Below are 24,821 nucleotides of genomic sequence, written 5' to 3'. Positions count from 1 at the left end.
CCTGAACAGTATATCTGAAAAACACTGAAGGATGCTTGGACGCCTGATGTGCTGATTGGAGCCATAGTGGTGTAGATGTATTGAAGTACTCAGCATATCCACCAAACAATGTCATGTCTAAACCACAATCAAATCTGAGTCTGAAGGCAGGGTCATCAAAGAAATACAACACTTAGCACTGGAAACACGTTTATTATTGACACCTGCATACAGCCAGAACAATTCTGACTTTCTGGTTGTAGAGTGCAGCTATTTATACAAACATTAAATATTATAGAATATACAAACATAACAATCATAAGCTATTTCAAAACCTTCCATATATTATAAGTACAAAATAACAAATAATTGCTGGTGATTGTATTTGAACTGGCAACCCGCTGCACACCAAGCAGAAATGCTAACCACTAAATCACACAGCATTGCAGGCCCCAGTGGCAAATACTGGAACTAGCAGCAGCAACACAATCTGCCAAGAGCCAAGGAGTGGGGAAGTCACATAACCCCATGTGTGCAGGAGCTACAGTCTAATAGCACAGACATTGTTCATGGACACTACAAGCAGTGTAATTTTTTTTTGCTAAGTAGAAAGAATGTACTCACGTGCAGAAGAGAAATGTGAGAGCCTTAGTATTCTATGTAAAGCCTATGCCTATGCGATAAACAGTACAAATTACTATAAGCAGTTGCTGGAATGACATACGTAAAATCTTCCATACTAATGGATTGTTTCATTTCACAATGGTACATATCACACAGTTCAAGAAAAATACACTGTTGTATTGAGAAGAACAGTCTCTTTGACAAAAGACATGGTCAGGCGAGAGCTGTAAGAAATTGTTAAGGCAAATAACTTAAGCCTGGACAGATTAGAGAAGGAAGTGAATTTTTTTGTTCTCTGATTACCTCCCTTCCAACACAGCCTCAATCCAACAAAGTTATTTGGAACATAATTAAATGAAACAGATCAGCAAGAAACATGTAACATTTGTCATTGAAAACTTTGAAACTGTCTAAAAGAAATAACTGTAGGAGACCAAGCAAAAACATCTTTACGCTTTAAAAATATTTTTAAGAGAAACATTGAATTGTGGTGGTTTAATGTAGCAGGGGCTAGAAAAGGTTGTTATACAGGTTGGACTTTGAAATAGTGATGAAGAAAGTGACAGAGACACAGATATTTTCACAGACAGCTGACAACATGTTAAAGACAAGATTTGCTGTGTACAGTATTCACTAAGAAGCATTATTGATAAGTAATACAACTGTTCTGATGGCTTATAAGTATGCAACATGGCCCTAATATTTCCCCGATCTCAATAATCTTTTGAAACAAAGTGTATCTCCAGTTCCTCATCCCTCAGTGGTGGATAACCACAAATCCTAGCACATTTGTTGCGAAGCATGAAAGATATTTCAGATGAGTTACACATTACTCCACGCATTTTTAGTATTTTGATTCATTATGCCCATTCTTTTTGAGTGATTTTATAGTTTATTTATGCTGGTTGTAGTTGCTATTATCAGCTAACCTGTGTGAAAATCTATTATGTGAGAAAATACTCTATGCACAAATATAATATCACCAGCCCGACAATCAGCAAATGGGTTCAAGAGGTTTGAAGCAGCTTTCTTCAGTCCATTATTGTCAAATGAGGGATTTTATAAGATCTGAGGATCCACACTCTTGTCTACTCTGGCTCTTGCAGTGGTACCTCTATTCCACAGAAGTGAAAATACACATATAGTGAGTCATACATTGAATTCCAATATTGTTTGTCAGTTCATGTTAGTTTTCACTAGCCGCACTCATGGAGAAGTGGTGGACAACTGTTCCATCCACACTGGGTAATGTGAACAATATCATACTATATGTTTCAGTGTTATACTTATGTACACTATTTTTAATGTGTGCTATGCTAAATGGTTTTCTAATGTTGCTTGGTTCCATTACAATGATGAATTATTCTGTACCTGTATGCATATCAAAGACAAATTAATGAGTGGGAATTAGTGAAGTTTAGCAGCAGGCAGAACAGAACTTCTAGTCAGATGAGTACAGGGTTGTAAATACAAAATCAGATAGGAGACATACAGTAGTAGGTCTAATAATGAATAACAAAATAGGAATGCGAGTGAAATACTACAAACAGTGTTGATATTCAAGATAGACACAAAGCCAAGACCCAGCACAGTAGTATAAGTGTACAGGTTTTCCAAGAGGAATTTAAATATTCAGGGATATTTGTTTTACAATGTCTGTCTGTTTTCTGAAGGGATAGACATTGTAAAAGAAGTATTTCAAGCCTAGACGGGCAATATGATGATGATAACATTGAACATGTAGTCTCATCTTCTGTACTGGGTGGAATCCAAGTAATGTTGTGAGCATTAGGAGAGTGTGATACATGGAGATTTGGATCAGTCCGGGCAGCATGCACAGATAGCCAAAATGGCTGAGGCAACCACTCGCAATTAGCAGAAAAGCCAGGTTCAAGTCCCAGTTCTGCACAAATTTTCATGTGTTAATAATAGGCAGTATATATTTACCTAATACAGTTGATGTCAAAAAATTCACAATCGGCAAATAAATTTTGTAATATTTAATACAGCTGTGGACTGTCAGCTATATCTGTTCCTTCAAATATGCATGCATATCTGATGGAACAGACATTATAAAACAAGTATTTCTAGTGTAGACGAGCAAAATGATGATAGTAATGTCGGACACGTAGTCTCATTCTCCTTATTGCAGGACTTTAAGTAATGTTGCAAGCATTAGGGAATGTAGACAGTGTTACATATGTAGGTTTGACTTGGTCCGGGCAGCATGCATGAATAGCTGAGTAGTTAAGGCGACTGCTCGTGATAAGCAGGAAATCCGGGTTTGAGTCTCGATCCGGCACAAATTTTCAGGTATCACTAATAGGTAGTATATCTCTACTTAATACAGCTGACATCAAAGAATTCACAATCAGTGAATAAATTCCACAATATTCAGAGATATAACATGAGCGACCACTCAAAGCAAAAAAGTGCATTCATTAAAAGCTATGAGCACCTTTTCAGTAGAAGAAACATGTCTCAAGTTAGCGACGATCAACAAGTACTCATAGCTCTTAAGGTATGTACTTCAGAGACAATATTTACTAGAGTTTTAAATATGCCCGCTTGGTTCAGTGACCGTTTATAAAGTTGAACTAAATAAGCCCTCAGTCACAATTTTTAGTCTTTTCGACCAGGTTTCAACACCTTTAAGAGTGTCTTCATCAGAATTTAAATATTTAAAGTGGCGTGTCACATATAAAATAAATAACAAGCCAGAAGGGCTTTAGTCACAAACATTTTTGAAAAGAAAAGGCGACAGTGTCAAGCTGAGATTTTTTCAGGACTATGTGGCTAGAGACAGTACAGAAATACTCTGATGTTAGGCTAAGGAGGTAAATAGGGTGAAGATAGGGAAATGAGACACTTCTTTGGCTTAAAGGCCTGCTTCTTCACGTGTTGGTAATGAACATGGAGAAGAGCACAGACACTAGTTTATAAATGCAATCAGTGTAAAAGGTAGATTAGGCTTACTGGATTCTCCAAGAAATTACTGGAACAAATAGCCACCCCGGCCTTAGACTTTGTTTATATTTGGATATACACAGTAAAGTATCGTACTAGATACCACACACGATGGACGTGCCAGATCTTGCTCTTAATTGAACCTGTAGGTTCAAGTACTCACCACAGTGAAAGTCACATGTAGACAAATGCACAATGGAGACCAATAACCCCAGTCCAGAGGTACGTACATGCAAGCTTTGCAAGTCCTACTTACTGTACATCTTAACTGAATACAATGGTCACTTATGTAGAATTTGCTATAGGCTAGTGGTCATTGAAGTTTGCTCGATCTGGAAGCCTTCTCAACCTGGAACTCTTGAAGTCTCGAAATCTGCCTTGTTTGGCATTTGAGGTCTTATATATATGGCACTTAGGACTGTTTGGTTATCAATGGGATGTGACTGCATCATTTTTTACCTCATATTTGCAGTGTGAAATCAGTGGTTTCTTAACATGTATGCCCTCTTAATGAACTCATGAGAGCAGCTTGTCCTGTATGTCTCTACCTAAGTCACAAGGCTTACTGCAGATACTCATACTTAAATGATTTTTCTTTTTTCTGGCAGCCTTTAATGATTTGGTCACAACAGCTCCCCTACTGGGAGAAGATTTGTCCTCAAATCTTACACACTAACTTTCCACTTCTGTCTTACAGAAGTTACTCTGGTACATACATAAATTGATGGGTTTCTCTTTTCTTTGTCATATAAACATGAGTAGATTTTTCCACTGCTACAGTTAATACATCCCTGTAACACAATTATGTACAATAAGAAATCACACCATCTCCGTCCATTATCTGCGATCCTGTGATGAAACACTGGGGTTAGGAATAATTTCACTTAGGGGTCGCACTTCTTGTGAGATTTTCCCATGAGCTGGATCACAGTTCACATGCACATGGTCATAACATACACTTCTTTCCACTTCCTGCACTGGCTGCTGCATCTGACATGTCTAAGCTTCTGTTACATTTCTCACTGATATCTTCCTTCTCTGTCCTCTCATTCTGTTTGCTACTGCTGCAAGGGTTAGACGAATAGCGGCAAAGACACTAGAGGGTTGGCCTGTCTCTGAGGACTGATCACAGTGTCTCCCTCACCTGCACATGTTTGCATTACTATACATAAATCTCTCTCGAATCAATTTTAAAGTAGAATTTAGCCTATTCTTTCTCCTTTATATTTCAGAACACATCAACTCCACTTTATCTTAACCTCACTTGCCTAAAGTTAAATAAACTCCTTTAATCTATTCACAAGTACTGTCATGGACATCTTGTTCATTAAATAGAGTACTGTACTACATTTGGTTCACAAGTCCTTACAACACAAAAAGGTCCTCTCCATGGGCTTGTTAATTTCTTTGGCCGCTTTCTTCTCGAAATTGTTTCATGTAATAATACCTTGTGTCCTGCCATGAATTCCTTGGAGTTTGGGGGTGCAATCATAATATTCATTATTGTTCTTCTTACATTCCTGATAAAAACTCCTTGCCATCCAACGCATCTAGTGCATCCCTTCCTTTAGTCTTATTGCACAATCATCATAGTTACATTTTGGATGGATCCCACTGTAGGATGCTGAGTATGTTGCATACTTTCCTGAAAAATAACTCTAATGGAGTGAACCCAGTTGATGGGTGTGGTGTTATAAACAAAAGTGTCAAAATGCATCCATTCAGTCAAGTTTTCCTGCTTCATTCCCACATAATGGTGTAGATATTCTGCTAGCGTTTGATCGATTCTTTCTAGTGCTCCGTTAATTTGCAGATGGTATGCACAACACTGAATCTTCTTGATCTTCATTTAACGATAAATCTTTTTTAGTAGGATGACACTTGTTTACTTTGCTCCTTGGTCACTCAATAATATTGATAGTATTCTGTAAGTGCATATTATTCTCTGTACTAACACTCGCAGTATTGTGTTGGTATCCTATTGTGCTATAGGCTCTGCTACAACAAATTTTGTGAGAATGTAACTGTTACCTTTCTCTGTTATCTGAAGTGGTCCAACTACGTCAGTACTGGTATCATGATCAAATACGTGCTTAAATATTTCTGACAACACTAAGGGCATCTTCAACTTATTCTACATAATCTTGTTCTTCCAGCAACTCTTGCAACTTTGAATGTATTCTTCTGTGTCTTTTCTCATATCTCTTTTATGTTCTGTGCCTTTTAATACAGTCATATGTGTGGTGTCACCGCCAGACACCACACTTGCTAGGTGGTAGCCTTTAAATCGGCCGCGGTCCGTTAGTATACGTCGGACCCGCGTGTCGCCACTGTCAGTGATTGCAGACCGAGCGCCGCCACACGGCAGGTCTAGAGAGACATCCTAGCACTCGCCCCAGTTGTACAGCCGACTTTGCTAGCGATGCTACACTGACAAATACGCTCTCATTTGCCGAGACAATAGTTAGCATAGCCTTCAGCTACGTCATTTGCTACGACCTAGCAAGGCGTCATTACTAGTTTATATTGAGATTGTAATTAATGTATCAACAAGAGCGATGTTCACCAATTATGGATTAAAGTTAAGTATTCCAGAAGCTATGTACTATTTTTGGCTACAATAATTACTTTACCTTGTTCCAGACTTCACGCCAGTCTGCGTGAGCTTAAACGCGTGCCTTTCGGCTTCCTCCAAACCCCGTGAATTGGCTCCTGCCAATTCACAACAATATGTGTGGCCGATTTGTTGGTGTCTACCAATTGGCGAATTGTGAAATTGCTTTAGAACTGCTCATATCTCCTCTTCACTAATTACTGGTTGTTGGTCGTTTTCTTTTTCTTTGTTTAAGTGATCCACTCAAGCCTTTCTTTAATCTGCTAATTTGCGACCTTGTCTCTTTGGTATTCAGTATACTTGTGATGTGTGTGCCTCCTTGCATAGTCACCAAGATTACAGGCAAATACATGCTTATTTACAACTGCTGGTTTCACATTATTCTTTCGGTAAGAGCTGTGTTCTGCACGTTAACCTTGAAATCTTTTCTTCTCTTGGGCCTATGCATATAACTTCACAAGGACACTTTCCCTTCCATCTGCTGCTTATCTTTGTTCCTTGTGTCTCTTTGATGTGGTGTTTTATCACTTCTTATTTCTTCTGCTTCCTCACTCTGGAGGCTTTTCTACTCTCTCGGCTGTAAGTCCAGTCCTACCTTTATTCGTACTGTTAGCTTTGGTGTCACATTTGCCCTTGCAACCTGTTTCTCTTAGCTACCTAATGCCCATTCTATAGGACACTGCTCTTTTTTTCGTGGCTCTATCTCCCACTCCTGCTCTGTCTGTAACCTTACCGATGTGCCCTTAACCCGCTTCATTCCCTATATCTAACTTGTCCTCCGCTATACGAAACTTGTGTTCCACACACACAAACACACCATCTTCTACCCTCAGCATTAACATTGTGGCTCCATGTGTGTCTATTACTTCTTTAGTGTCCTGTTAAGTTTTATTCTTTCGTTGGCGTTACTGACCACCGTATCCTTCACTGCGGATTCCTTTATTATGCAAACTAGAACAGCATTATCTACTATGAAACTTGTGGTTCCTGTGCTTTCCTGGGCATCTTATATTTTCAAAATTGTTTCTGCCTTTGCAGTGTACTGAGCACAACTTTGCCATTCTTTCATTTCCTGGTTTCTGAGTCTTTGTGTTTGCTAGTCAGGCATCAGCATTACACTGTCAGGCTAAGTGTCCTGGTTCTTTACAAATGTAACATATAATGGGTCTCACTTTATCACACGGCCTTTGATGCCCTTGAAGATCACAATGATGACACACCATCAGTTGCATGCCTCCAGTTTCCCCGTGATTACCTCTGCATAGAATTTCCTTTGTCCTTCTCGGCAGTGTTGGAGGATGTGTTGTCTCTTTCTCTGCTCCACCACAATACAGCTGCATGACTTCTATTTCTCTGCCATGTCTCTTCAATTCCTCGCATGATGGCCTCCCGTCTTACATCTGAAACAGTAGTCTCTCGGGTGACTGGATTCACCAAACTTTTCTTTACATGAGATGATAGATGCAAGTTTTGTTAATACTAGATCCACTGGTAGGGCTAGTGTCAGATCCCTTCCCCTTGCTTCCTGATGGTTTTAATCCTCCCATCTTCAATTCCTTGTATGCTGCTTGCACCAGCTTACTATTTACAGCACGGCTTCCCAGAACATCTGATTCCCTCATCACTCCCTGGACAGCCTTTTAAAATTGCGCTGCAATGTGTCAAAGCAACTCGCTCATTCAGCCATACTTTCAGCCCTTTTGTGCCTCCTAGAGAATAATAAACACACATGGTAGGTCAAAGACAGTTTTGACTCATAGTTCTCCAATAAAATTCCCTCTACCTCTGCCCAAGTTTCTGTCCAATTGTGTATGAGTAGTTTACTTCAAGTTGCACCCACAATCCTAGTTTTAACAAATTTTAATAGCACACTGTGACTATGGCTTAGAGTTTGTTCGAATGCTAAAATCACCATCATTTCTATCAAAAACTCTCAGAATTAACTTAAATCCACCAAACACAACTATATGCAAAGTGAGGACCCCACTACCTTCCAGAGTCATATTAGGTGTTTCTGTGCTACATTACGATTCACTCACCATTTTTGTCTGTCAGGCAGCGGTGCAGTATTGGCATTTTGTGCAACTTATTGTTGGAATCAGTGCAGTCAGCACACATGCTGCTGATTCAAGTGTTGGTGGCCCTGACCTTGAGTGTCATAACTGCTGCGAAAGGCATCCTCTCTTGTTTGCTGCTGCAGGTTGCTTATTGCGGTCTCACAATTCTGTGACACAGGATGGTGACTTCCTTTTCTTTTTTGTTTCTCTCCTGCTGTAAACTACAGAAAACTGCTCTGCCTGTTCATTGTACATGATTTACCTCAAAAGCTCAAGCTGATTTGGCCTTAGACAGGCATTGCTAGTTCTAAGAGAAAATTCTGTCTTTCAAACTCTAAGGCACCTTACTAGTATGTAAATATACTCAGTCAGGAATCTAAACCTGTGCTGTATCAGCACTTTTTATCGACAACCACTACATACACAAAAATTAGGTTGACTGATAACCACACACTGAATAATGACAAGGGTTGAGAAACATTAACACAACTATTAGTGGTCTGAGTACAGACTCCCATCACTTGCAACTAAATGCATACTGGTGCAGAGCTGGTCTGACTCAAGAACATTTGCATACAGTGGAGAAGATGCAAGTGGATGAGGCCCCGCTGCAGCAGCCCAACATATTTGTTATTTACCAGCCAGAGGTGCTGGTTGTGAGCAATTGTTGCATACTTGCTTCGCCTGGCCACGCTGGTGCTGGATACAAATGCTGTGGTAGTGGATTGCACAGGCACGCCACCACATCCCTCCCCTCTCCTGCATATGAAAAAGGAAGACATGTCCTCATGGGGATTGGCTGTCTGCTGTCTCTGACCTGGAGGGGTGTATACGCAGAAATAGACAGATGATGGTGCACCGGCCATGGTGATGACCCCGCACATGGAGGCTCTGTGGACCATGCGGCAACAAGAGATGGAGGCAGTGACGACAGGGGAATATCTGCCCAGTGCTCCAATTAGTGTACAGTGTATGGGCAGCCACAGTCAGACACCAGTTAAGGGTCCAGGGCAAGCAGCAGCTCCATCTCGACATCATCAATGCCCACCAGCACATGCAGGAGCCTCCATGATGTCTGACCCCTGGAAGGCAGTAGCGTCTGCAGGGAGGTCCTCTGACAGTGTCTGCTGCAGCTATGGCAGGTTGTTGACCCTCTGAACACGTAACTGATTCAGATGGCAAGATAGTGATGCCCCACCATTTGCTGACTGAAGGTATGCACTCAGATTGGATTGCCCACAGCATATTGTGAAGGGGGTGGCCATGCCACAGGCTGTGGTGGACGATAGAGCAGGTGTGACTGGGATTGTCGGCTGTGTAGAACCACTGCTGGGCTGAAGCTATTCAGTGGGGTGGTCCTGTATGTGCTTAGGAACAGAGGCAACACCATACAGGCAGACAAGTCTGCCAAGCACTTTGCCAATTGCTTCTTAAATGTATGCACCATACATTCTGCCTCACTATTCGATTGGGGGTGAAATGGGGTGGACATGTGATGAGTAATACCATTCCAGATGTAGAAAACACTGTGGGCTATTATCTGTGGCAATCATTCAATTACAAAAATCTGCATTAGTGTCTGCCGAAGTAGAGTGCATGCACATGGTGTAAATAGTGCATTCACCGCTACCAACCACATGGAATGACAAAAAGGACCTGCAAAATCAATGTGGACGTGGTCCCACACCAGATTGTGAGTGGGCTTATGGAGCAAATGTTCATGGACTGCCTCTTGCTTGGCACACTGTCTGCCCCCATGGATAAGCTTCTCAATCACTGAATCAATGCCAGGCCAATAGACAAAATGCCCCACTAGCATTTTCATCCGGATTATGTCCCAGTGGCCACAGTGGAGAAGTGCTAGAATCTGGGACCACAGGACTGGTAATATGACGAAACAGGCTTCATCCAAATCTGTACTAAGGAGGAGTGTTCCAATACCCACTGCCAACTGACTGCAAAGAAGGAAGAAAATCACAGAGTGGGCTAACTCAATAGCAAGCAGCCAATCGGGCCCACCTTGTGACACCTGACAGAGCACTAGATCTTGCTGAGGGTCTTTCTCTATGCAGTTTGCTGTGACTGTGAGCCCAAACAAAACCTGGTGCACATAATCGTCAATTTGGAAACAGACATCTGTTTGTCAAATGCTGGGCCAGGACCAACAGGTAAGCTTAACAGTGCATCTGCATTGGCATGACAAGCAGTGGAACAATAATGAATCTTGTACTGATACGTACTCAAAAATAAAGCCCACTGCTGTAGTCTTTGTGCAGTCCTGTCAGGAAGCCAAGAACGAGGGCGGAACAATGCCATTAGCAGCTTATGGTCAGTGATGAAATGGAAATTGTTTCCATGCCAGAGGTTATTAATATGCATCAACTTCCATGTGAGACAAAACCGTCCAAAGTCTGTGCTGGAATGCATTGTTTCAAGAACCAGCTGTTTACCCATTGTAAAGGTACCAAGACACAGGAAACACATTAGCAATGACTTGATGTGGGCGAATGCCTTGTCACAGTCCATTGACCAAACAAAAGGAACACCTTTCTTCTGCAAGTTGTTAAAGGAATGAATGACATCTGCCACATTGGGAATAAATTTTGAATAATAACTGACCTTTTTTTTTCAAAAATACTTAGAGTTCTTTTAGGTTTTGCAGCTTAGGAAGTTTGGCAGTAGCCAATAGATGATGCTGCATAGGGTGGGCACCATCCTTCAAAAAAAAAAAAAAAAAAAAAAAAAAAAAAAAAAAAAAAAAAAAAAAGAGCCCACGTATTCTAATTCTGCCTGAAAAAACTTTAACTTCTGCAGGTTGCACTTGAGGCCTGCCTCGTACAGTTAAGTGAAGAAGAGTCCAAAGGTTATCAAGATGTTCCTGCCATGAGGACCATGTGACAATAATGTCATCTAGATAGTTTGCACAATAGGGGATGTCACATACTAACTGCTCTAAGAATCTCTGAAAAATAGAAGTGGCACTCACAATGCCAAGAGGCAAGCGTGAGTAACAGTATAACCCAAACAGGGTATTGATAACCATAAACTGTTGAAGTGGAATCCAGAAAAGCTGTAAATACGCCTCTGCCACATCAATTTTTCAGAAAATATTTGTCACCTGCCTGTTTCACAAGGATTTGGTCATCTGCAAAATCAGATAAGAATCCACCAATGACTGAGCATTGATGGTGGATTTAAAATCTCCACCCAAATGAAGTCCCCTGAAGATTTGTGAATGACAGCCATTAACTAAAGGGAACCAGTTAAATGATACCCAGGCTCTGCAACCTGTAAAATTCCTCCTTCATTGCTGATCTCAGGGTGAAGGGAGAGGCTGAACATGTCAAAATTTAAATACAACTGTCAGTTTGAGGGGGATGTATGTTTCAAAATCCTTTTCCACCCCCAGACATGGTGGAAACAATAGACCAAAGTCACAGTATAGGTCATCCAATTCCTGGAACAAAACAGAGTCAGAAACAAGATGGACTGCATCTTGAATTCGAAACCCAAAAGCTGTGACTACATCGAGACCAAAAATGGTTTCCGACGTCGCACTGTCTACTACCAAAAACAGGATTGCCCTCATAACGAGTTGATACTCGGCACCGATCATGAACTCTCTGTGAACAGGTGTGAACTGGTTTCCATAATTGACCAAATGAAGATTTGTGGAGAAGAGTGCAGATAGACCCAGATGTTGATATGTTTCCAGGTTCACAAGGGACACAGGGGACTTTGTGTTGACCACAAAATGGAATGGTTGTTGCTGTTTCAACAGCATAATGTAAATCGTGCTGGGCACGTCAAGCTCACAGCCATGGACTCGTATAATACTATGTACTTCAGTGAACTCCACCTCTGCGTCCAAAACCGGGCTACATGGGGAGCTACAACAGACTACGGCAAGTGGCACACATGGCATGCCTGTGTGGGCAGCAGTTGCGGGAGTGTACATGCAAGCAGTCAGGAAATGATGAGAAACCACAGTGAAAAACAGCAACATCTGACTGTGGCCTGAATAAATTAAAGGAACAAATTGAGGGTGTCTGGGAATGCAGCCAATGTTGTGCCAACAGAAGCACTGATGAAACATCCATGTCAACCTCAAACTGTTTAGACGCATCTTGTGACACTTCAAATGCCTTAGCTGTAGCCAGAACCTCCTCAACTGTTGGATATTCAAAATGTATATCCTCATAACAGACCCCTTGTTTGGAACAGAATGAATGATATCATCATGAATCAGAAAATCAGGGTGAGAGTGTTTGGCAATGAAACCACCATGTGGGTTTGCTTAAGATAATAAGCACTAAGCAAGTCACACATTTAAGAAAATGACAACACTGATGGGTCTATCAATGGGGCAAGTTTCTGAAGCAAATGAAATATTTCGGGCACAATCCATGACAAGAAAAATGCTTTTTGCTATGATGGATCCTCTTCTTGAAATGTTACTGTAGATGCCCCAAGTATGTGTCCCAGTCTTCCTTTGCTTCTGGGAATGGTGGAAAAAGGGGGGCTGTAGCTCCCAGCGTGTTTGTAAATAATGGATGAAAGAAGCCCAACTGCTGCTGTTGTTGCTCAAGCTGTTTCCACTGTTATTGTAGCAATTGAACCAATGCTGGATCCATTTCACTCATGAAAGACATGCCCAGAACAAACTACCTTATTGTGATAACTGCTGTATGCATGCTCTATTGACAACCAATACACACATAAAAATTAAGTCAGCTGATAACTGCAGACCGGATAATGACAAGGTTAGAGAAATATTAACACAACTATTAATGATCCAAGTACAGAGTCCTGTCACTGTCAACTGAATGCACACTGGCATGGAGATGATCTGACTCGAGAACATTTGTGTACGGCGAAGAAGATGCAAATGGACGAGACCTCGCTGGCAGCAGCCCGACATGTTCATATTTGCTAGCCGAGGCACTGGCTACGGGAGACAGCGGCATACTTGCTTCGTGCAGCCACTGCTGGTGCTGGATGGAAATGCTGCAATGGCAGATGGCGTGGGGTTGCTGTCGCCGTGAAGACCCCACCTCTGACAGCAGTTTTATATGTCATAACCTGACATGGATCACAGCATACTTTTATAGATGCTGACACTCAGCGGGATTTGGGGCTGTCCATTTCTTGATACACAAGCAGTTGCAGACAAGAGTCAAATGGCGATGAGGTCAAGCTGAGGTTTTTCAGATCTATGTGGTTGGAGGCAGTACAGAAAGGCTTGGGTGTTAAGCAAAGAAGGTAGATAGGGTGGTGATAGGGAAATGAAACTCAGGGTTTCATGCATTTTACTGTACGGACATTAGTTTGTAACTTAAGTCTGTGTAAAACCTAGATGAGGCTTATTAGATTCTCCAATAAATTACCGGAACAAATGGCCACCCTGGCCGTAGAACATTCCATGGAGGAAAAATATATCTAAAAACAAAGATGATGTGACTTACGAAATGAAAGTGCTGGCAGGTCGACAGACACACAAACAAACACAAACATACACACAAAATTCAAGCTTTCGCAACAAACTGTTGCCTCATCAGGAAAGAGGGGAAGGAGAGGGAAAGACGAAAGGATGTGGGCTTTAAGGGAGAGGGTAAGGAGTCATTCCAATCCCGGGAGCGGAAAGACTTACCTTAGGGGGAAAAAAGGACAGGTATACACTCGCACACACACACATATATTTATTTTATTTTATTTTATTTATTTATTTATTTATTTATTTATTTATTTTTGAGATTTGGGTATACACAGTAACATATGGGACTAGAGAACACAAACCAAGGAGGTATCAGATTCTGTTCTAATTGAACACTTAGGTTCAAGTACTGGTATAATAAAAGTGACATACAAATGTAGGTTCATGTAGAAATATGTACAATGAAAATCAATAACCCTATTCCAGAGGTGCAGGTAAACTTTATAAGGCCTTCTTAGAATACAAGCTTAACTGACGAAAGGCTCACTTACAGGGTGACAATTATTGAACTATATGAAATAAACTTGTCATAACTTCTGAATAGTTTGCATTATGGCGTTCAAACTGCTAGATTGGCCACAGGGCATGATGGGAATTAGCAACAAACCCCACTTTCATTTGGATGGGTTCATCAATAAGCAAAATTGGCCCATTTGGTGGACTGAGAATCTGGATTTTGTAATCAAGAAGTCTCTTTACCCTCAATGGGTGACTGTGTGGTGTGCATTGTCCTGTCATGGAATGATCGGTGTGATATTCCTTGATGGCATGGTGACTACCAAACAGTATGTGAAGGTTTTGGAAGATTATCTCATCTCCATTATCCAAAGTGACTGTGATTTCGACAAGATGTGGTTCATGCAAGACGGAGCTTGACCCCATCAAAGCAGGAGAGTCTTTGATATCCTGGAGGAGCACTTTGGGGACCGCATTCTGGCTCTGGGATACCCAGAGCCCACTGGCATGAGCCTTGATTGGCCGCCATATTCCCTGTATCTAAACACATGTGATTCCTTGTTGTGGGGATATATTAAAGACAATGTGTACAGCAATAACCCCAAAACCATTGCTCAGCTGAAAACAGCCATTCAGTTCATCGACAGCATCAATGTTCCAACACTTCAGCAGATCATGCAGAATTTCTGTATTCGTCTGCTCTACATCATTGCCAATGATGGAAGGCATGTTGAACGTGTCATAACCTATATCCGAATATCTGTAGTGACATTAACATGTTCAATAAAGTGTGTTTACACTGTTGTTTGTAACTAATTTACATTGTTTTTTTTCATGTAGTTCAATAATTTTCACCCTGTGTGTAGGATTTGCCGTAGGCTATTGGTCATCCGAGGCTGCTCAATCTGGAACTCTTGAAATCTGTCTCTGTATATGGCATTTGGGGCTGTTTGCTTACAGATGGGATATGAATTCATTGTTTTTTATCTGCTATTTGTAATCAGCAGTTCATCAGTGCATATGGCCTCTTAATGTATTGATGAATGTAGCTTGCACTGTAGGTTTTCTCCCTAAGTTACAAGGCTTACAGCTAATATTCATACTTTGATGATTTTCTTTTTTTTTTTTTTTTTTCTGGTAACCCTCCAAGATTCAGTCATTACGCTGGTGATGAACACATTTCTCCCAGCGAGAAACCAGTTTGTTGATTCTGTCACTGTAGGATATTTGAGCTTGTTGATGAAGCCACAATCTCACCTCTCCTTGCATCACTTCATCTCCAGCAAAGTAAAGTCCTTGAAGGTATTCTTTAAGTTTTAGAAACAGATAGAAATCACATGTGGCCCAATTGGGACTGTATGAAGGCCGATCGATGATAGCAAATCCAAGGCATCACATTGCTGTAGACGTTGCAGCACTTGTGTCTGGTCTGGCATTGTCCCGCTGAAGAAGAGAGTGCTCCAGGTTGTGGATGAAGTCTTCAAATTTTAAACGCAATTATGGCATGCTGTTTCTCATGCACTGGCATAGTTACATTACACACTGCCATGTTACATGCTACAATTCAGAGCCTGTTAGCAGCAGAGGGCTAGAAATGTGTAGGCATGAAGAATAAATATGTAGAATGTTAATAACATTTGATTTACTCAAAAAGCTTTAACAATTAACATTTTGGGAGGCATTACCTTTCAGTGCATCCCTGTAGCTCCACACATGACATGAGACTGAGATACTGTATGATGAGAGAAAACAAATTAATTAGTTCCTTGATGTAGATAGAAATTTGCTTGTAGAGGAGGATTGGAATTTGGTAATAGGAAAGAGAACAGATGAAAAAATAGTTGTAGACAAAGTATCTTTTTTTCACGAATGCATAGTTTCGCAGAAATATACACAGACAAAATTGCCTTGGGCTTCCAGCCATGTCAAGTGGTCTAAAGTCCATGAGCTTTCAGCCGAGTGCTCCTAGGACGTTGTCAAATGGTGACTGTTGAATGATTGCTGCTGTCATCCTTATGCAGCCGTGCTGCCTTTAGTGACGTCATTGGTGATTACTCCAGTGCCATATATGCTAATGTTTTTGTTGTACACTTGCCCCACCCACTTCAACCTTCGGATTGCTTGTATCCAAGCTGTGCTTAACTGCAGGCCACATTCTTTATTGAGGTGTTATCAGAAATGTTTATCTCAATTGCTTCTTTTATGCTGCTGCCCCAGAAACTATTAGTCCATGAAATAACAGATGTGTTGGCAAATGCAATACAGTGTCCATTTTCTAGAGCATGTTCCACTACCATTGATTTCTCAGGATATGATAAGCAAAAACATCTCTTGTGTTCTACATGGCACTGTTCACTAGTACATACAATCTGTCTGACATAAAGTTGTTTAAACCCACATGGTATTTTATGTACTCCTGGCATTCAGGGGTGTCAATCATCTTTCACGCAGCTCATTAGTTGTTGAATTTTAGGTGGGCCCGTGAAGATCAGATCGATTTTGTGCTTCTTTAGGAGTCAGCTAATCTTTCCTGTTATTGAGCCACAGAACAGCAAAAACACAAGCTTCTTCATGTCCTTCTGCTTAAATTTCTTCAGCAAGATGGCTTGCAAAATCTGGCAGCTGTTGTAGCCATTATTCTTGAATATATTTGCAAGTGGCTCAGTTCCTTCGGAAAAACATTGAGCATCTACGATGGCTTCCACTCGATGTACCAAGGTCCTCAGAACAGAACATTTCTGTGAAGGGTGTTGATAGCTGGTATCATGTGGATATTGATCTGTATGGGTGGGTTTCTGGGAGACACTGTGGCTGAGACCGCATTATCTTTATGGCAGATGAGGACATCAAGAAAGGGCAGGCACCATCTGTTTTTGCCTCCATATCATGAACTTGATGTTGCCATGGATGTTGTTGATGTGATCCAAAGATTCTCCCAGTTCTTCCACATCCATGAGACTAGAAAACAAACATGTCATTGATGTACAGTTAAAAGCAACTAGGCTTTGCAGGAGCCATTTCCATGGCAAGACACATTGACCTAACTTCGCACATCGGAAAGAAGTATCTCATTCGTTGACATCATAAGTGTTGTGGAACAAGCTGTTTGCAAATTTCCCAATGAAACTGCAGAAGAAGTTTGTTGAGAGATGAGCTGCATTGTTTCACAATCCGAGCTGCCACCTTTTAACATGACAAAAACTCTGGGTAATGGTCTTCTCAAGCTGTGAAATGATCCTATCATTGTAGTTCTGCCAGCAAAAAAAAAAAATGGCTCTGAGCACTATGGGACTTAACTTCTGAGGTCATCAGTCCCCTAGAACTTAGAACTACTTAAACCTAACTAACCTAAGGACATCACACACATCCATGCTCAAGGCAGGATTCGAACCTGCGACCGTAGCGTTCTGCCACCAGACAAGGTCAATACAACCATCATTATGAAATGAGCTGACTATGATGTGAAGGTCCAGTTGCTGCTGGAAGAGGAGACACATTGAAAACTATCAAGAGACCTATGCATCCAGAATAATAATAAAGTTGTTGGAACTTTTCAAGCAGTCTTCACTGGAAGAAAATGTTATTAAAAAGCTGCTCCCTCAGACACCTCGACCGCCTACATTGTATGGCCTTCCAAAGGTTCATAAGAACAGCCCACCTCTACATCCCATCATGAGGGCCATTGGATCCTCCAGCTTACTGACTTGCAAAACATCTGGCCAGCCTCCTTACAATAGGTATTGGTCACTGTGTGCACTATGCCAAGAATACAATCGACTTCATTATTCACGTGCATTACTATCAAAAATTCTCTAGATTTTCTTTCCCAGTTATCTTACAACACTGTTGTGTATTTATTTACACACAATTGACATCTTCATATTTTTTCTGTGATGGACAATATTTTAACCAGATGGACGGTGTTGCAATGGTGAGCCCATTAGCTCCAGTTATAGACAACCTGTTTATGGAGTACTTTGAGGACATCGCACTGACCATGGCTCCTGCAAAGCCTAATTTCTTTTATTGTTATGTCAATGACATGTTTACTGTCTGATGTCCTGGACACGAAAAGCTGGGAGAATTATCTTTGAGGAAATTGTAATTCCATCACATCAATAGATCACCTATGGCTCAGAGAATTCTTGGACCACATCAACAGCATCCATGACCTCAAGTTCATGATGGAGGTAGAGACATCTCGTGCCTGACCTTTTCTTGATGTCCTCATCCACCATAAAGGAAATGGGGTTTCAGCCACAATGTTCACCAAAAACCCAGCCACATGGAACGATATCTGCATGCTACCAGCAATCACCACACTCCATAGAAAAGTTCTGTTCTGAGGACCTTGGTACACTGAACGGAAGCCATCTAAAACATTGAAAGCCTTCCAGAGGAACTTTGCCATTAGCAAAAAGTATTCAAGGAAAACGACTACAATAATGGCCAGATTTTGCAAGCCATGTTACCAAAGAAACACAAGCAGAAGGCACCCAAAGAGGACACAAAGAAGATTGGCATTATGTAGGTCAATAACAGGAAAGATAAACTGGCTCCTAAAGAGACATAAAATTGATGCAGTCTTCAGGGCTACAGCTAAAATTTGACAACTAATGAGGCCTGTAAAATACAAAGTACAGCCCAGTATGCCAGGAGTGAATAAAAGACCTTGTGGGTGTGGTAGTTTTGTGTCATATAGATTGTATGTATTACTGAACAGTGCCATATAGAACACTAGAGATGTTTTTGCCTGTGGTATCCTGAGAAATCAGGGGTTGCAGAAAATGCTCTAAAAATAGACACTTCATTACATTTGCAAGACATCCATTATTACATGGTGTAAAAGTTTCTGGGACAGCATCATCGAAGAAATGCTAGAGATAAAAAAATTCTGGCAACACCCTCAAAAAGAAGGTGGCCTGCAGCTAAGCTAACTTGGAACCCAGCCATCAGGAGGTTGAAGTGGGCAAGGCTAGTGTACAATGAAAACATTACCATATATGGCACTGGAGCAAGCACCAGTGACATCACTGAAGGCAGCGCAGTATATAAGGATGGCAGCAGCAATCATTCAACAGTCACCACTTGACAATGGCCTGGGAACACTCGGCTGAAAGCCCATGGATTTTAAACCACTTGACATGGCTGGAAGCTTGAGAGAGTTGTTAAGTACTTTGTTGTTTTTTCAGTAGGGTGCCCACTGAAGTATATTACATATTAGCTATCTCAAATGGGGGTAGTTGCTTTCTGCTTTTACATGTATCAGGACTGTCATTTAGTGAGAGTTTTGGGGCAGGTGTGGGAGCATCTGTGGCCTTTTAATGGGTTTTCAGCAAATAATCACATTCACCTAGTAACAACTGTATGGATGTCAAAACTCGAGGAACAGTATGCACATTGCAATAATTGTAGCGATGCAGAAGAATGCCTAGGAATTATCTGGAGGCAGATAAATATTTTGACAATGACAAATCTGCAGCTGAATGGATTGCTACATCATTATTAGACACAGTGTTTGCTTGGGATATTCAATTCTATACATCATCACTCCATGAGGCAATGTAGTGTTCGTGGTTAAGTGAATATAATATACCAATGTCACGTGTTCCATTTTTATTCCACAAATTATAAATGATAGCCTGTATATGGTTTTAATGAACTAAGATTTATTTCTGCTTTGATATTAATTATCTTTGTAGGGGATGCAGGAAGATGGTGTAGGTTATCTTCAATCAGAAAGATTCCCAACAATTAGTAATAAAATGATATCCATTAAATGTGATGAGATACCGTTACTCAATTTAAATGATGCTTTTTAGACATTGAAACTTGTACGAGTCCTCAAAAATATTTAATTCTGGTCACCGTGCCTCTGAGCAACACCCACGCAGAGTCCAGAGCTGGCCGATGATGCCCACAGAGCCCAAGTCTCGGAGACAACAGCAAACACCGCAGCTTGCAGACTCAGTGGCAGTTGGAGACCACACCCAATGTGGCACACTGAAGAGAACTGTCTGCCGTAGCTCAGTGCTCCAGTATTTAACAAGGAATCGACCAGTTGCTGTCCACACACGTGATGCCCGAGGGCTGGCCAGCAGCAGGGGCTCCTGGCAGACAATGATACAGTTCATAAAGCTGCGACGCTATGAGGGTTTTGAGCATGGCTTATCAAACTGTGATGCAGTACTCTGTTGAGTTGTGAGTAACGTCACCACGGTCTGAATCATCTGACAGGTTCTTTTCTTGGAGCATCACTCTCTGTAGCCTGTTGAACATTTGTGTGACCTCCTCGTGCTGAGTCAATTAAAGAAGAAGAACAGAAATCATAAAACTCTTATCGATAATGCTATGTTTGTTTCGATTGCTGACATTTTTCCCATTGTTCAATAAATTATATTGGATAAGAATTTTAGAAATATAAACAGTACCAAACAATGGGTCAGATGAGTCATTTATCCGAAATTGTCTTTGGTTTCTTCTAGTGAATTTCATTACTGTGTTTATTTTTTCTGACTTCACATTTAATGCTCTATCAGAAACCAGTGGAAACTTTAAGCAGTATTGTCTCACAATGATTGTATATTTATAACCTACAATGCACTCAACAATATACAAAGGCAATTCCCGTAAAAAAGGTATATTTTTTGGAGATGTAAAAACTGATAATATGGTCATTGGTCATACTGTTGTTAGTGGTGCTGCCTATGCTTCCAAATAAGAATGCACATGCTTCGCTCAGGTCCTCAGTCTTGGCTTGACAACCATTCGAAATGGAGCTCTCATTGAATGCTAATGCCAAGTGCAAAGTTCACATAGTTATTTGATTTTTGTATGCAAAAGGTGTTAAACTGGATGAAGTGCATTGCCAGTTCATGAATAGTCATGCATGGTTGTCAAAAATGTTTGCAAGTGTTGTGCAGACATTACAGCCAGTCATTGAAATTCATGACAAAGTTTCAGTTTCCAATGAGGCAGTCGTGAAGATCGAGAAAACCATGTGTAAAGTTTGGAGGATCGTTCTGGATGCTCTCTGTGTTTTGATTCCTGAGGTTTCCTGAAGCATCATCTGCAGGACTGTAATGGGAAAGTTGCAATATGAGACAGCGTGTGCAAGGTGGGTACCATGTTTTCTGACAGAAGACTACAAACAGCTACTGATAGGTAGTGTGAAACACTGAAAAACCTCAGCAGGGCAATTCATAACTGTAGAAAGGTATGTTGGGCAAGGACATAAGCATTCTGTTGTAACCAGATGAAACTATTTTCGTCTGGCCATAACTGTGGGTTCTTTGATTGCTCTGGGAGAAGGCTCATCAAAATAAAACACATGAAATATTAGTTACTTTATTACATTAATGAGTAAAAGATTTCCTTAACTTTGACACAATTCTGTGGCACGGGGGTACTGGATAATTTGCAACTGTCCCTGACTGGCAAAGCATCACTTGTTGCACTTATTAACAAACTGTTCTGTTTAACTGTCACTGTTCTATGCAGTGATGTTCACTGCTGTAGCTGAGGTCTCGGTCTGGGCAGAGTGCTTCTGTGCTCAGCCCTATATTGACCTCTTATGTGAGGGTGCTGCTGTGCTGAGAGAGGAGGTGTGGTTTTCAGGAGTGCCTCCCATACATTGTTGCAGATTGCAGTGAAACCTAGCTAACATCTATAGCATCGATAAGCATAGCCAACTTAGCTGTGGTGTTGCAGTCGCATTCTCCCCCCCCCCTCCCCCCCCCACAAACTCTGCACACTCATAACATATGGCAGATGCACATGACAACGCCAGGGGCAGGACTGAATACAGATGCAGATGAGGAGGGAGGGAAGGTAACTGTGGCAGATGGTGCCCCTCTGCCAGGACCCTAGTATTTACCACAGGGGCGACCAGGAACTCCAGCCAAAAAACCAGTCACTGGGTTCTTGCCCACATCCAGAGACACAGATGCTGAGGTCAGCTGGATGGCAAGGGATCTTCTGGAGGAGTGTGATGACCTTCTGAGGGTGTCTTGTCCCTGGACATTGGTTCGGGCAACTGGTGGAGGCCAGCCCCGGTGGTGTCAGCAGCAGGAGAGCATTCACCTTCGTGGGCACCACAGTGGACGGTGCTGGCAGTGGCTGCCGGACAGCCAGCTGCAATTGCAGGTGTGAACCCCTGCAATATTTTTGGTCTGCTGCAGTACCGACCAGTGACCACAACAACATGTCAGTGTTTAAATGTTGGGCAACAGGCCTGTACAACAACTCATACTGATAATAATACAATCTCACAGTCCAACATTGCAGTTTTTGTGCTGTCTGAGGTGGGACAGACATGGCAGGATTGAACAAGGCTCTCAAAGGCCGATGATATGGCAGCAAATAGAACTCCCAACGCTACAAATACTGGTGGAATATGATAACACCATAGATAATGGCAAGCACTTTTCAAGCCAACTGTAGTTACACTGTGCTTTGTTAAGAGTTTTTTTTAGATCTGTCAGAACAACCAGTCTTACAGGAGAGCATCGCTCCAATCCCAAAAGAAGATGCATCCACAGCTAGTATGATAGGCTTACCTGGGTCAAAGTGAATCGAACCTCTATGATTTAACAAAGCCTCTTTCAATTTCTAAAGTGCATTCTGGCATTTTTTTGACCATGCCAAGAAAACATTCTTCCTGTGCAGCTGGTTAAGCAGAGCAGCAGTTTACACAGCATTAGAATAAATTTTATTCAGTAGGGGTGAGCTTCCCATGACCGACTGGAGCTCCATAATGCTGGATGCCAGCAGACCTCTAATTGCAGCCAACTGTGATGTAGTTGAATGTATACGCTGTGCATTTAGTATGTGACTTGAATAGTTCAGTTCTTCCTGGAAGAAGGAGCACTTTTTCTTGTTGCACCTTAAGCCAGCTGCAGAAAAAACTTGAAATAAACAGTCTAAATTTACTAAATGTTGCACAGATGTACAAATCATGACAACAATATTCTCCAGATAGTACAAGAAAAGGGACCAATGACCGCAGCAGTCTGGTCCCTTTAATCCCACAAACCAACCAACCAAGTACAAGAAAGGACTTACACTGTTAACTGTTCCAGGAACTGTTGAAAAATTGCAGGAGCTGAAGCAGTGTTTGAAACAGAAACAAACATAAGTGACTGTTTATGATAAAGTATTGCTTAGACTCTTCATCCACTTGTAACAATACATATGACTCTTGCAAATCTATTTTTAAAAAACATCTACCATGTCCCAGTCTGTCCATCAATTCCTGTAGAGATGAAAAAGGAAAAGAATCCACTACAGTTTGTTGTTTAACTGTAGCCTTAAGGTCAGCACACATATGTAAACTACCTGAAGGCTTCTTCAGACTGACCAAGGGCAATGCCCATTGCCTTGCAGAAATGGGTTTGATAGCCCCATTATTTTGCCATTTTTGCAATTCCTGAGAAACTCGCTCATGTATTGCATGGGAGGCAGGTTAGGTGAGACAAAATCACAACTGTGTGTCGTCATTCACAGGGCTGTGAGCTTCAACATCTTTTGTCCTTCCTATACATGGTTCAAATATTTCCTTTTACTTACTACACAAGTCAGAAACGTTAGCGTGAGGCACAGAGACTGATTTGCAACACATTGTTCTAAATGCACAAGCTGAAAAAATCAAATAAATCTAATAGAAATATGTTTGCACTGTTTTTGGAATTAAGTACATGATAAGTTACTGGCAAACTAGACATGCCAAGGACTGGAATTTCTTGTCCATTGTAGGCAGGTAAAATAGAAGTAGGCTGTTGTAGCAATGGGCTACTGATTCTCTCATAAATATCTCTGTTTATCAGGGAAACAGAAGGACCAGTAACCAAATGTAACATAACTGCCTTATGTTCCACTTTTAAATGAACAAAAAGTTTGTTCACCTGCCAGCATATTGCAGTGGAAGCTTTTTGTCATGTAGAAGTACTTGCTTCAGCTCGCGCCTGAGTGAGTGGCATCGCCTGCACTGTGAACACTTGTTGACGGCAAAGCTGTGGCCGCCAAGTGCTAGCACGAAGGCAGCTGTTACCCCACCTTGCCTGCTGCATAAACACACAGTGTGAATGTGACCTTCATGTTCATATTGAAAGCCAGGATTACAGCATGGACAATCTTCCCAATGATACCTCAAAAAATTTCGAGGACATGATTTTTTCCCAGAGTTTTGTAACACACATCTACTCTTACTGCTTGAGCTCTATTCTGAACTACGTGAACTATTCTGTACATGAGACTGAGTGTCTGGTGCACTACAAACAACTGAAACACAAGGAGCCTCAAAATCAACCTCTGTTGAGTCCACGATTGTTTGATTCAACAATAAAATTTTTAAAGCAGGGTCTGGCAGTTTGAGAATTGCAGCACGAATGTGTGCATTTGATATATTCTGCATAACAACATCATGCATTATAACTTCACAATAGTTATTGCCACCAAAACACTATCTTGTGATGTGTGGTAAGACCTCAGAGTCCTGCTATCTGCCGTTTGGCTGTCTGAGCCGGCTGCTGCTTCAGATGAAAAAATTTAAACCAAGCAGCTGCTACACAGATTTCACTGTCAGAATAGTCATCTAACAATTGCACAAGGGTATTGTACATAACATTTTGGA

Source organism: Schistocerca nitens, chromosome 3 (assembly GCF_023898315.1).
Source record: "Schistocerca nitens isolate TAMUIC-IGC-003100 chromosome 3, iqSchNite1.1, whole genome shotgun sequence".
NCBI classification, from domain to species: domain Eukaryota; kingdom Metazoa; phylum Arthropoda; class Insecta; order Orthoptera; family Acrididae; genus Schistocerca; species Schistocerca nitens.
This window is presented reverse-complemented; position numbering follows the sequence as displayed.